Raw genomic sequence first — 13,255 nt, 5'->3', positions numbered from 1 at the left:
GCGTGCCCGGTAGCCACCCAGGGGGCGTTGGCGACCGGGCGGCGTGCGCGGTCGAGCGCCGGCCGCTTGGGCAGCAGGGGACGGACGCGCTGCGTGCGTCCGTGCTCTCTGATTTGGGCATGAGATACGGAAACTCGGGAGTCCGCATGGGGATTCCTAAAGGGCAGCGAAGCAGATAAAAAACTAGCCCGGTGCCAGGAACCAGGTCTGCTCCGCAAAAGTTCTCCGAACTTTTGACTTGCCATTTCTGTTTTTCCCGACCGCCTTGTTGAGTGTGGCCAAAATTTAATCTGAATTTTTGAACGCGGTTACTGACATGCAGCGTGAAAAGGCTGGCAGTCGCGGCTTTCTAGAAACGAGTCGTGCGTTGCTCATCAGGATAGCCCTGAGGAAGGTTCCTGCTTTAGACCTTGTCTTGGGCAGGGGACACATCCCACGTGCTTGCTGATTCATGAGCCACTGAGTGCAGAAGCCAAGGTAAAGGCAGAGAATGTGGAAGGCTTTTCTCCCTGCCCCTGCATTTCCTGGGTGTTAATTGTCCCGGCGGCTTTTTAAGTCACTTCCAGCATACCCTCCACATAGGTTTTCCAAAGCACCTCTGAAGAATTAATTCAGGAGCGCTAGGTAATGCTTGTGCTCCATGAAGATAAGCAGACACATTTTTGTCTGTTCCTTGCAGGAAGAAAACCAACCAGATTTCCTTAGGCCTCTTATTGGTAGCACTGATAGCATTTCAGAACCTGGGCTGTTGGCACAGAACTCAAACAGGGCCTTGAGCAAAACAGAAATCGAACAGAGAGTGATTGTTTACCGCCGACCATTCCCGTGCATGCTTCTAGAATGAGATACTGCTGATCAGATTCACCTTAATGACTGTTCATTAGCACTCGTGAGAGTGTATGGACATTTTCCCTGCTTTGGAGATGAAGTATAGCATTTTATGTATCAACAAGGTATGAAATGGGGAACTGGATTGGTAACTGGCTCGGTGCTTTCTCTCCTGGCCTATTTGAGGTCATCCAGGTAAAAGAAAGAGATCTCAGACCTGAGCCAAACTTGGGGTTCGGTGCTGCTCCCCGGTCTGTCGGTCTGTGGCCTTCAGAAGTTTCTGTGGTCTCTGTGGACAGTGGTCTGCGATGGGGCCTTTTGTCAGGGATCCATAGCAGCTCACTCATGACACTGCAGCACTTCAGATGGGCCTTGTGAGCGAGCAGGCCACCGGGTGCCCAGCAGATATGGTCTTCTAGGGAGCCGGAAGATTCTCTCTTGGCATGGACTTCCAGAGCATCCTTGGTGGCTATCATGCCACGTTCTGGTCACATGGCTATGGTTCTCTAGGTAACACTTACTCAGCCAGCTTTCTGGAAAGGCTGGGACCAACATGGCCCTCTGTTAGTTTTAGTATACGAGGGTACATCCAAGAGTTCATGAGAAATGAAATTAAAAGGTAAGTTTGTTGAGTACCCTTGGATCTGCAAGATATGAATGCAAGGATGTACTATACAGCCTTGTGGATGTTGAGCACTTATTGCTGAAGTCATAAAGGCAGAGGCTACAGCCGTATTACCGGTATCCTAATATGCCTTTTCCGTGAACTTCTTGAAGTCCCCGTATTTGTCTGGATTTTTCAGTCTTTTTTGAGGAGGGACTTTGCACCTTCTCCAGGGCACCTTGTGCATGTTCAGCCACAGAAGAATACTCATTCCTTCAATTAAAAAAAAAAAAAAGGTCCACTTGAGCCAGCTTTACATGAGCACAGAAACATGTTTTATTTAGCAGTACAGCTTTGGAATGAGAGTTTGTTTCCTCATCATTGTCCTTATAATAAGTAGTAAGTTCCAGTGTCCTTTTCCTTTTTTTTAAGATTGATTTATTTTATTTGAAAGGCAGTTACAGAGAGGCAGAGGCAGAGAGAAGAGAGAGAGGTTTTCCATCTGCTGGTTCACTCCCCAGATGGCCACAATAGCCAGAGCTGTGCTGATCTGAAGCCAGGAGCCAGGAGCTTCTTCCAGGTCTCCCACGTGGGTGCAGGGACCCAGGGATTTGGGCCATCTCCTACTACTTTCCCAGGCCATAGCAGAGAGCTGGATTGGAAGTGGAGCAGTCGGGACTCAAACCGGCCCCCATATGGGATGCCGGCACTGCAGTCCGCTGCTTTACCTGCTACGCCACAGTGATGCCCTCCCCCTACACCTTCCTTCTTAGGAGAAGAAATAACTGATAGCCATAATGGTTGTGGGAGAAATCCCCTCCTACTTGGCCTTTGTTCCACTGTTTAGGTTTTCAGGCATGCTGAACGTAATGACCTCCAGATACCATCGTAACAGCATTCACACTTGCCATGCCAACCCCCATTAAGGCTTAGGAGGACAACCGTCTCTGGAATTGCTCCCATATTCACGCTCTTCCATCCTCCGTCAGCCACTGACCCTGCGTGTCCTTGATGATCTGAAATGCAATAGCCAGGGATCTTTGCGTGTCGTAACATTGCTTCACGGTGATCAGGGTAGACGTCACGCCGAGGGAGCTCAGCCATCAGCCCCGAGGTGTGCTGTATTACACATGGAGGCATAAACACATCTGCTGGAGGGAAATTATTCTGGGGAAAAAGGCTTCTTGAACTTTTATGTGACATGTGTGACTGATATGTGATACATGCATGGCTCTGTTTCATAGCATCAGCATTTTTATACAATTAGCTGAATATTGAATCGCATACTGTTGGGGTTGCAGATGTTCAACAGAATTATCTAAGCCATAGTAACAGCTCTAAAGGCTCCCAAGCCCTGTGGGTCACGGATTCCCCTTCGCTGCTCAGAGAAAAGCAGCCCCAGCATAATTGTGGAATATGTACCACAGATTCCTGTACCCAAGGCCCTGGAACACCCTGGGCCTCCTAGATACTGGCCCTTCCAGACCCAGCCTTGTCCGTGTTGATTCAGCTTACCAAAACCTTTTTCTTTTGAAGCCCAAATTACAAAATCAGAACTTTTTTTTTTTTTTTTTTTTTTGCCAATTGATATTTGAGGTTAAGTTTTTTTATGATGCTGTTTGCTGTTACGTTTTTCTTAGTTCTGCAAAGGATGCTTTTTTCCGCCGCCCCTCTTAAATGACCTGGAAAAAACTCAGTATCTCGCCTAGCCAAGTTCTGAAACTATTGTGTCTTCTGTCACTCCTGGCAGAAGGCGTATTTGTGAGTTCAGGTGGTGGAAAAAAATGAGAGACTGAATGTTCCAAATGGGTAGAAGTGGCCTGGGTGCCCCCTGAATGACATCAGCCACCTGTTAACTAAGTGGCTCCACAGGCTGCCGGCTTGTAAACATTGTGGGATGTAGAGTGTCCTGTCACGCACCGGGCAGTGTGTGTTTGCAGAAAGGGAGGAATGTCCAGTGATCTGTTTTATCTTGCTTACTTAGAACCACGCGCTTTGGGTAATTGTCCACAGCATTTGAGATTATTAACTCAATGAAATCGAACTTATGCAGGATTAAAATAGCACAAAGAGTGGGAGAAACTTGGATACTACTTTCATACCTACAGCGTAACAAGAATGGGGAGGAAAATGCTAAAATCAGAAACTGGCGGATCAAAATGCAGACAGAAAACACCCTGCTACCTGCCAGGCACTATTGCTAGACTTGTTTATATCCATTCCTAAGGGAGCTGCTACCTGTTGGATTCTCACTGGGTTCCAGGCAGTCTGATGGATATGTTGTATATTCTGTCACCTGTCCTTTAGAGGCAGCAATACACAGATGGCGTACTTCTTAGATCTCTAGCCTGATTGCCTGGGTTTCAGCTCTGGGTTGATTGCTCCTTCACTGTATAGTAATGGGAAAGTCACCTGAGCTTTCTATGCCTCAGTTTCCTTTTCTGTAAAATGGAGATGATAATAATAATACTGTCATGGCCACGAAGTTTTTGTGAAGGTAAAAAGAGAGATGACTCGTGGAAAGAACTCTGCACATTGCTCAGTGTATAACAAGTACCCAATTAATATAAGTTCTCTTTATACAATTACTTAGGAAAGGAATTGCCTGTGTTCAAGTATATTTGGTGTAATTTTGAAAAATTTACCTTTTATGGTAAAAAAAATCCAACACTGACCTAAGTTTTGAGCTAGTATAAATATTAATATGTACTACCTGTAAAGAGAGAAAAGTGGGTTTGTATGTCAAATTCCGTAACTGCATATATGTATTATGAAAACAGTGCTGAGTTAAATCTAAATATTGAAAGTAGAGTGAGGTGCAACATAATTTTATCTCTGGCAGAAAAATGCCGAGGTTTCAAGGTATGAGAAGATTTTGAAACATGACTCCTTTTCTGACAATGCTTAAGAGTTGGTGCTTAAACCTTAACTCTATTGTATGGAAAGCAAAGTCTTCTCTCTTGGGACTAGTATAATTGCAGCAATTGGAAGGTAAAGTGTACTTCAACACGCCTTTCTTGTCTTTTTATCAAGTGCAACAGTGTATTACCAGTGATTTAAAGAATTGAGTGCAGGTGTTTCTAAACACAGTGTACACAAAATAATGAAGATAATAAATCCACTGTTTCTCACTATTTTCTTTTCTCCCTCAGCTACCAGACAGACTGTAGGTAGTGCTTAAAGTTCTAGGAATGTGGTAGATTCTTACCACATCAGTGATCTGTTAGCATCCTCAGAGTAAGCTAAATTTGATTTTAACAATACTGATAGTTTATTGTGTTCTCTTACGGGAGAAGAAAAACCAACTGTCAGGGTTTTGGGTGAGTCATTTTATTTGTTCAGAGGAGTGAATAGATAAACTTCGAATAGTTTAGTTAAAGTTGGAACTCTCCCCTTGACAACTAGAGACAAACAGAAGATTAAATCAGGTAGTATTAGCTTTAAAAGGGATGTGTTTTAACCATAGGAAAAAATATATCTATTAAATTTGTTCTTAAATTACATAAAATGAAATTCCCCCAAAGGATCAAGTGCCATTTGGGATTCGTCTTAATTCTGTGCATTGCTAGGTGAGTGTCCTTGCATGAATTTCAAATATTAAAAAAAAAAAAGGCAAGCTACCAAAATACCAATAGATGTCAGTGTTCGTTGCTTTAGAAAAAGTGAGGTGTTAGAAAAAACAAAGAAACAGACAACTTAATTTTAAAGATTTTATTTATTTATTTGAGAGAGTTACAGACAGAGAGAGTGAGAGATAGAAAGATTTTCCATCCGCTGATTCACTTCCCAGATGGCTGCAATGGCCGGAGCTGAGCAAATCCGAAGCCAGGAACCAGGAGCTTCTTCTGGGTCTCCCAAGTGAGTGCAGGGGCCCACGTACTTGGGCCATCTTCCACTGTTTTCCCAGGCCACAAGCAGAGAGCTGGATGGGAGGAGGAGCAGCAGGGACTCGAACCAGTGACCATATGGGATGTCAGTGCCACAGGTGGAGGCTCAGCTCACTACACCACAGTGCCTGCCCCAACAGACAGCTTAATTTATTCTCAGTTTTACTAAGCATAAAATGGGCTACTTTAAAATTTTTGATAATTAATAATACCCTGTGTAGTCTTATTTAATTAAAGAACATTTTGTTAATGGAAAAAAATCACTTGTTCACATCCCTCTTCTAAATGTTCAAAAAAGCCTCAACAATAAATTCTCAAAATATAGGCAGAAAATATGCTAATCAGTGTTCTTTTTTGAAAAAAAAATTCTTTAAAAATTCATTTATTTGGGAGACTGAGAGACTTGCAGAAAGAGAAGAAAGAGACTGAGTGGCCATTCTGTGGTTCACTTCTCAAATACCCTAAACAGCTGGGACTGAAGCCAGGCGTGGGGAACTCAATCCACATTTCCCACGCAGGTGGCGGGGGCCCAGCTGTTTGAGCCATTGCCACTGGCTCCCAGAGTCTACCATTAGCAGGAAGCTGGAGTCCGGAATGGAACCCAGGTGCTCTGATACGGAATGTAGGTATCTTAACCAGCATCTTAAGTTCCAAACCAAACGCCTTCCCCTAGTCGGTGCTTCTAAAACAAAAATCAGGTCACAAAGTTGTTTGAGAATGTTGTTACACATTCATTTATTTTGCATATTTCAAGTATAAGTTAAGCACGCCGCTTTCTTCTGTCCCCTTGATCAGGCTTGTGCATCTTGAGTGAGACCTGCGGAGTCTGCCCCTTGCAGGTCAGGGATGCTCAGAATTCTCATTCTTCCTCTTACCAGTGTCACCTTTCTCCAGCCTCCAGAGGGTGCTCCAAGAGCATCACACTGCTATTCCCCAAAGGTTGACTTTCCGTGTTTCAGTTACTGCAACATGCTGAGCAATCTACGGAGAAGGACAGGGTCCTAGTTACATCAAAGTTAGCTGCCTGGCTTGCAGTTTGTCTTCCAGCTAGACCTGATAACTCCGATTAGTTCTGAGTTCTGAATCAGAGCATTCTGCAGCATCATTCTGATGGTGCCGATACAGCTGTCATTTTCTTGAGTACCTTTCCACCAGAGAACCTAGCATCTGTAAGGATCTTCCACCCACCCCCGTGATAACTTCCAGTATGTGCAAGAGTGACCCCCAAGACATTTAAGTCATATTTGGAAGTTTCACTTTTGCATTGGAAAATCATACATGAAAGCACCAAAATCTAACAAAGGTTCTTTACCAATAGATTTGCTTTCAGTTCTCCATGTTGCTGTATTTTCTTCACCCCGGCTCCAATATGTAAGAGCCCCACTTGGATTGAGTTACACATTTTGACAAAGTTTGGCAAGACCGATTCTTGGCATCATAGGCTAATGTTGTAACACTGTGAAATAACCCCTACTTGCTGGTTACCTGCTCATGATTTATTTCACCCTGCCCTTGACATCTTCCTTATGACTTAGTCCCATTGTATCACTTCCCATTATATCACTTTTTTTTTGAAGTGTGATCCTGGTCACAATGTTTCTTGCTCCTAGAAAGGTATTATTGATGGGAATCGCTTTTGCTCTGCCACGATGTCCCCGATGTCCCAAACCTTTCATTTGACAGCTTCAGTGGTCAGGCAGCTGCCTCCTCTGGGCAGCTGTTGGGTTTTATTTTCAGGGGTGTAAGAGTCATGGAATGTTTTATTAGGTTTAACCATACAAAGCTGTCAGTTGTGTAGGTCATACATGGCTGAATATTGTCAATGTCATAGAGTTAAATCTAATATTTGGACTTCCTTGAATAGTTTGCTTTTAATATTGTTCAATACAATATAGTAATGGGAACTTTGCAAAAAAATTAAGTTTTGGTAACTAAGTAGAGTTATAGTGATATATAAAAGAAATCTAAGCTAGGAAGTAATTGAAGTCCACCCCATAGATCAGCTCATGTGATATCCATATCAAATGAATTCAGTGCAAGTTGGAGTGCCAAGGAAATTAACTTCTTCTCTGGGAGCAAAATGTCATAAATTTCTCCTGCAAAAGATTGCTTTTATTTTTATTTAGCCTGTGAGTAAACTATAATCATGGTTTATCTTAGCCACCATGTTTTTGCAGAGGAATTACAGAGCTGTGAGTTGGATATATTGATGAATGGTGAATATACTGGCTTTATTTTATGGAGTAATATGAAAAACAAAACACCTTTACTTACCTTCCCAGTACTACATGAGCTAAATTGTTCTAGTAGTTTCAATATGTGAATTTTATTGTCAGTTGAAAATGTATCTCCTTCTTAGATGGCCTGTATTTATAAATAAAGCTATGTTTTGGACAAAGATACATTTGTGTATATTTATGTTGTAATTCATCTCATCGTTACATAGGAAAGTTCAAAAAGCTAATAGAAAATGGAATTGAAAGATGTTTGTTTTAGTGCAAAAAATACTTGGAATTCATACATAATTTTTTCATAATATGAATTTTCTGTGAACTTTTTGAAGGTTCCTCATCTACTCTCACAATTTTACAAACTTAAATTGCATTTTTAAAGGATTTATACCAGGGCTGGCATTGTAGTATAGCAGGTAAGCCTCTGCCTAGGATGCCAACATCCTATATAGGCACCAGTTCAAGTCTTGGCTGCTCCGTTTTCAATTGAGCTCCCTGCTGTTGAGCCTGGGAAAGCAAGGGGAATATGGCCCAAGTGGTTGGGCCTCTACACCAACATGGGAGATCTGGATGAAGTTCCTGGCTCCTGGCTCTGGCCTGGCCCAGCCCTGGCTGTTGTGGCCATTTGGGGAGTGAACTGTTGGATGAATGACCTCTGTCTCTGTTTCTCTCCCTCTCTTTATATCTCTGCCTGTCAAATAAATAAAAAATAAATATTTTTTTAACAAAAGGTTTATACCTGTTTCTTTAGTTATACCACAGAAAAATCTAATACCAGTCTTTACTGGTATGTATCTAGAATCTGATTAGGACTTTTTTTTCCCCAGAAAAAGTCTATATTATAAGTACAGTGAAATGCTTTGAATATCAAGTATATCATATTTAATGAATTCAAAATTCACAGTTGCAATTCCCACACATCGTATAATAGTTTTAAAAATGTTTATTTCGAGTTTATAAGGTAAAGTTTGAATATGGGCTATGCTTAGAAAAATTTCTGTATTAAGGTCACAAAATTTTATGGCTAAAAAAAGAGCTTTTAAAGTTTTATAAAGCTTAAAAGTAGAGTTTGAACTCTTTATGAAAGAAGTTTTTCTGTTTTCTTAGTTGTTTAGTAAGTCATTAATTTAGAAATTTTCTCTTGTATATATTAGGAAATCACACTTAACATGTAAACTGATAAGAAATGCATCCAACAATAAAAAAAAAACTGAAGGAGATAGTCAACAGATATTTAGAAATATGACAAGAGACCTTTCTTGAATATAGGCAAATACATTGCTAACCAATGTTTAAAAATATGTACTTTGCAGATTAAATACTTCTGTTCTTAAGTTTATCAGGCAGGGCCCAGGAACATTTCTGGTTGTGACTGAATGCGTATGTTCTCCCACTCCTCATCCTATTCTTTGGACTTTCTGTAACATTGGAGGATAATTAAGGAAGCACAAGAGGATGGATAACTTGCTCGAAGAGTATTTGATGTGGTGTAGGCTGCAGAATTAAGGAAAGTCTTTTAGATCCAGAGCTCTATAGTTCGGTTCCTGCATATAGATGCTTATACTGTGTTTAATGTGATTATGTATAAATGAAAGGTTTGTTTTGTGTTATTTTCTATATAACATGTGACATTTGAGGATATAATATAAAATCCTTTTTGGATGGAGGCCAATGCCATATCCATTTGTAACCTCAATTATGGTTGATTTTAGGCTAAAGTACACGACTATGTAGTCTGCAGTTCATTTTTAATTATCATTTTGATGATTCTGTTATAAACCTGAATGGTATTTATGCTAGTGTATTTTTATTTTTCACTAACCCGCGGGAATAAAGGAAGTAGCAGGCATAGGCTGCATTTTCCCCGGTTTGCATTTACATGTTCCTCTGAGGATGCAATGCAACCAAATCCCTGTAATGAGGAAGTCCGGAGTTCAAGCCCCCAAGGAGCGACTCCCTCCCAACACCGCTGATGCAACCCTCCCCACACCAGCAGGATCCTGACTGTGGCAGTCCCCCAGCTCTGAACAGCTCTTGGCCTTCTCCCAACATTCCCTGGCCTTTCCACCTTAAAGATAAAATGCCTTGTCTGAATGTGGCCACTAAAGTAGGAAGGAAAAGGAAAAGTGGACTCGCTTCTGTCCACATGAGAGTTCTTGTATCAAAAATAATTCATTCCAGAAAATATTATCATGGAAACGTGAGCAGCACAGGTAGAAGCTTCTGTGACACAAATGGTGGCTGGGCTTGGTGATGCCTGCCTCATTTTCCAACAAAGGAAACGCCAGTTTTAGTCCTGTCTCCAGGAACGACTCTCAAGAGACAAGGCTCTGGCTGTGTCTTCTCACTGCAGGGGTTGTGAGCCCTGGATGCACCTGTCTCATGCCAGTAGCTGTCAGTGACTGAAACCCTTAGGCCTAAGTTCCCACATTTATAAGAGTGTGCGTCACACAATCTGTGGAAAATGGAATGAAAGGATAAGTTTAATTTGGCTCAAAAATATTTTGAAATCCATGCATAGGTGGGTTCTTCAAAAAGCTCATGGAAATGCATGGGTTTCAAGATTTTTAAACTTCATTGTCCACAACTGTTTTGAAGCACCCCTCTGCACTGTGGACAATGCTATTATGTGATCTGTGTGGTGGTACTGAAAGTTGCTGTTTAGTATTCTACCTGGTATAGAGTCATGACTAAAATTTCAATTTTCTTTAAAATGCCAGTTTTATGAGTATAATTAAAGCATTTTTTTTTTTTTTGGTGTCCAGCTAATGGTGTGTTTCTATCCCTTATGGTGATATTACTATTATCTGTTCTTAGGGCCCTCAGAAGATACCTTTGTAAATATTGTACATCTTTCCATGGGGTCTTATATACAGATGTTCTTTGTAGGTAATTGTCATGTTGATAATAGTTGTATGCATAAAATATGTGACATCAGTTCAGTAGCTTTGGAACATTGGTGAGACAGGTACCAAATACCACATTCACATAATATGTATCACATTCTTCCCCCGAGATTTAGCTTCAGCCTTGGCGTATAAGTGAACTCATTTTTATAGAACGGCGGAGCAGTAGTGGTGGATGCTATTTTAACTGATCAGTACAGTAATACATTGTCTGTACTTGTATTTAAATAACACACACACCCACGCATCCTTAATCTTTTAAATTATATGCCCATTAGTTCCCTTATTGCCAATGTTTTGAGATCAAGGATCCCTTGTTGGGTAACTTTGTATAGTGTCTAGTAGTATGTTTGTATATAGGTATTTGTAGAACCAATAAGTGAGAATTATTTTTCTCTATGTGCATATCTATTGATTAATCTATTTCATTAGCCACAAGCATAGATAATTGTAATTTGGGGTATTATTAGGTATAGAAACTTAATTGAAACAATTTTTCATTTGTATAAAAAGTAGATATTGTTTATGTGTCTATGTGTCAGCCCTGTTTTTGTATTCTTTTGATATTTTTTTTCCAACAGAGTGAATTAGAAATACAGCATTGGTATTAAACACAGCATGTTGTTGTTTAACATTACAGTATTCCCTCCACAGCCTCTCTTCTAAATTGTTTTCAAATCAATATGAAAGAGAGGATTGCCCATATGATAGTAAATTTCTATAAACAGTTATAATAGCAGTAGTAGTGAAAATTAGTGTCATCTAGTTCTGGGAAAAATATTGAAGGCTGGTGTATTCTCCCCAGAAGGATTCGATCAAATACAGAAAGTAGATTGTGAATCTAATTTGTTTTAGTAAGGTCACCTTGATGTATACTTGGAGTCCTCCCTGGGGGACTGTTCATGCATTATCCATTTTGGGAAAGATTTAGACTTACAGGAATTATGGAAATGAGCTTGTAAGTTTGTCAAGAGAAAAACCAATTATTTGAATACTGAGCTGAATGGAAAATGGAATGCATGATTTTCCAAATATTAAATTGAACAGAACTGGTAGACTTAGGTCTTGAGGATTTGGGACCTTTTCTTTTTAACATAATGGTTATGTTGTGTGTTCTCTGTTGCCCTGAACTTGACAGGTAGAAGAAATGTCAACAGGCATAGTTAATTAATGGTGTTTTGGTATTTGGAAAGTAATAGTAGAGTTTTAAATGTTGTGTACATTATTTATGCTCCATCAAAAAGGATTTCAGGAAGGAAGGAAACACATGGACTATTGTCTTCCTCCAGCAATTACCAGAAGCTAAGGAAGAGTAGAGAGAGTATAGCCCTGAGATCTCTGCAGACTCATTGTCCTCTCAGATTGAATCCACACCACAGGACTTCCCTTGGGAGAAAATGTGACCATTTACAAAATGCTACTGATTATAGAATAGGTATTATGTAAAGATTTTCATAGCACTTACAACAGCCCAGGGAAAGGTCCACATCTGCTTCTGGTGAATACAGTCACACTCTGAAAGGTACAGACCGGTTTCAGTGCCTGCCTCCACCCGCCCCCTTAGGCAGGCTGACTCCACTCTACTTCTTGAAGTGATGTTGAGTAGGCAAGACCCAGGCATCTCGCTGCTTTTCTCTGAGCGTACATGAGAGCAGCTAGAAAGGTCATGGCAGCCGTCCTACAGGAACATGCCTACTGGGGAATATTTCAGGGTGCCTGTGCCTCTGACATCCTCAGATTTTATGAGAGAGATGGCTGTAGAAAACCTAACTGCTCTTTTTGTCACTTTAAATGTGTGATTTTGTGAAGTTACTGATGACCTTGACACAGATTCCCATTTGGGATTTGTGTCTAGGAAGCTCATTGACAGCTGAATGCCACGGCTCCTGGATAAGGCTGTTTGCTCTGAAGACAGATAAGTTACAGCTGTATCGAGAAAACCATTTATTCACCCTCAGATTGTCTTATCAGTGTCACACTCACTTACAGAGAGGAATAACTCTGGAATATTCATTGTATTTTGGCAATATTAGAAATAGCAATTCAAAATGAAATTTGTTTTTAAATTTTCTACATAAACCTGGTAAGAATTTTGTTTTTGATTGTGAATACAGAAGTTCTTTGTTGAATACTCCCTGACAAATTAAACAAATAATGGACATCTTTAGAATTGTCGTGTGGCATAGTACATTTGTACTTGGACGCTTCTTCTGTAAGTCATGACTGATGGCTTCATGGAAGAAGTCTTTGTGTTTCTGGTCACTCTAGGAAATGAGGCATGGGAGATATACATGCCCCAGGGTCTAAGTATAAATCTGCACATTGCCTCGATATATGCTTTTTTTATGGGTACAGTTAGTTTCAAAAAGTCCTAATAGGGCAGGCATTTGTCTTTGCAGTTGACACTAGTGGAATGCCTGCAAACCGTACTGTCATGTCTGACTTGAGTCCTGGCTACTCCACTTCCTGTGCAGCTTCCTGCTAATGTACACCCTGGGAGGCAGTAGGTGATGGCCCACTTGCTTGGGCCTCTGCTACCTGCATGAAGACCTAGACGGAGAACCAGGTTCATGGCTCCAGCCTGGCCCAGCCTAGCTGTTTCAAGTATTTGAATAGTGAACAAGCAGGTAGAAGATCTCTCTGTGTCTCTGCTTTTCAAATAAAATGAAAATAAATTTAAAAGTTTTTAAAAATAATTTATTCAGTGAGTGAATAAATGGGAAACTATTGCTAATTTGGCTAAAAGAGTGAGTTGTAGTTTGCAAGTGGCAGTTTAGTTTTGTTACTGTCATTGATAAG

General features: G+C 40.7%; 1 protein-coding gene across 5 annotated transcripts in view; it reads left to right on the top strand.

The window, feature by feature from the left end:
- Positions 1–13,255, top strand: part of NRG1 (neuregulin 1) — a 1,197,015-nt gene that overhangs the window by 954,268 nt on the left and 229,492 nt on the right. The window lies entirely within an intron of this gene.

Source organism: Lepus europaeus, chromosome 16, assembly GCF_033115175.1.
Source record: "Lepus europaeus isolate LE1 chromosome 16, mLepTim1.pri, whole genome shotgun sequence".
Taxonomy (NCBI): domain Eukaryota; kingdom Metazoa; phylum Chordata; class Mammalia; order Lagomorpha; family Leporidae; genus Lepus; species Lepus europaeus.
This window is presented reverse-complemented; position numbering and strand designations above follow the sequence as displayed.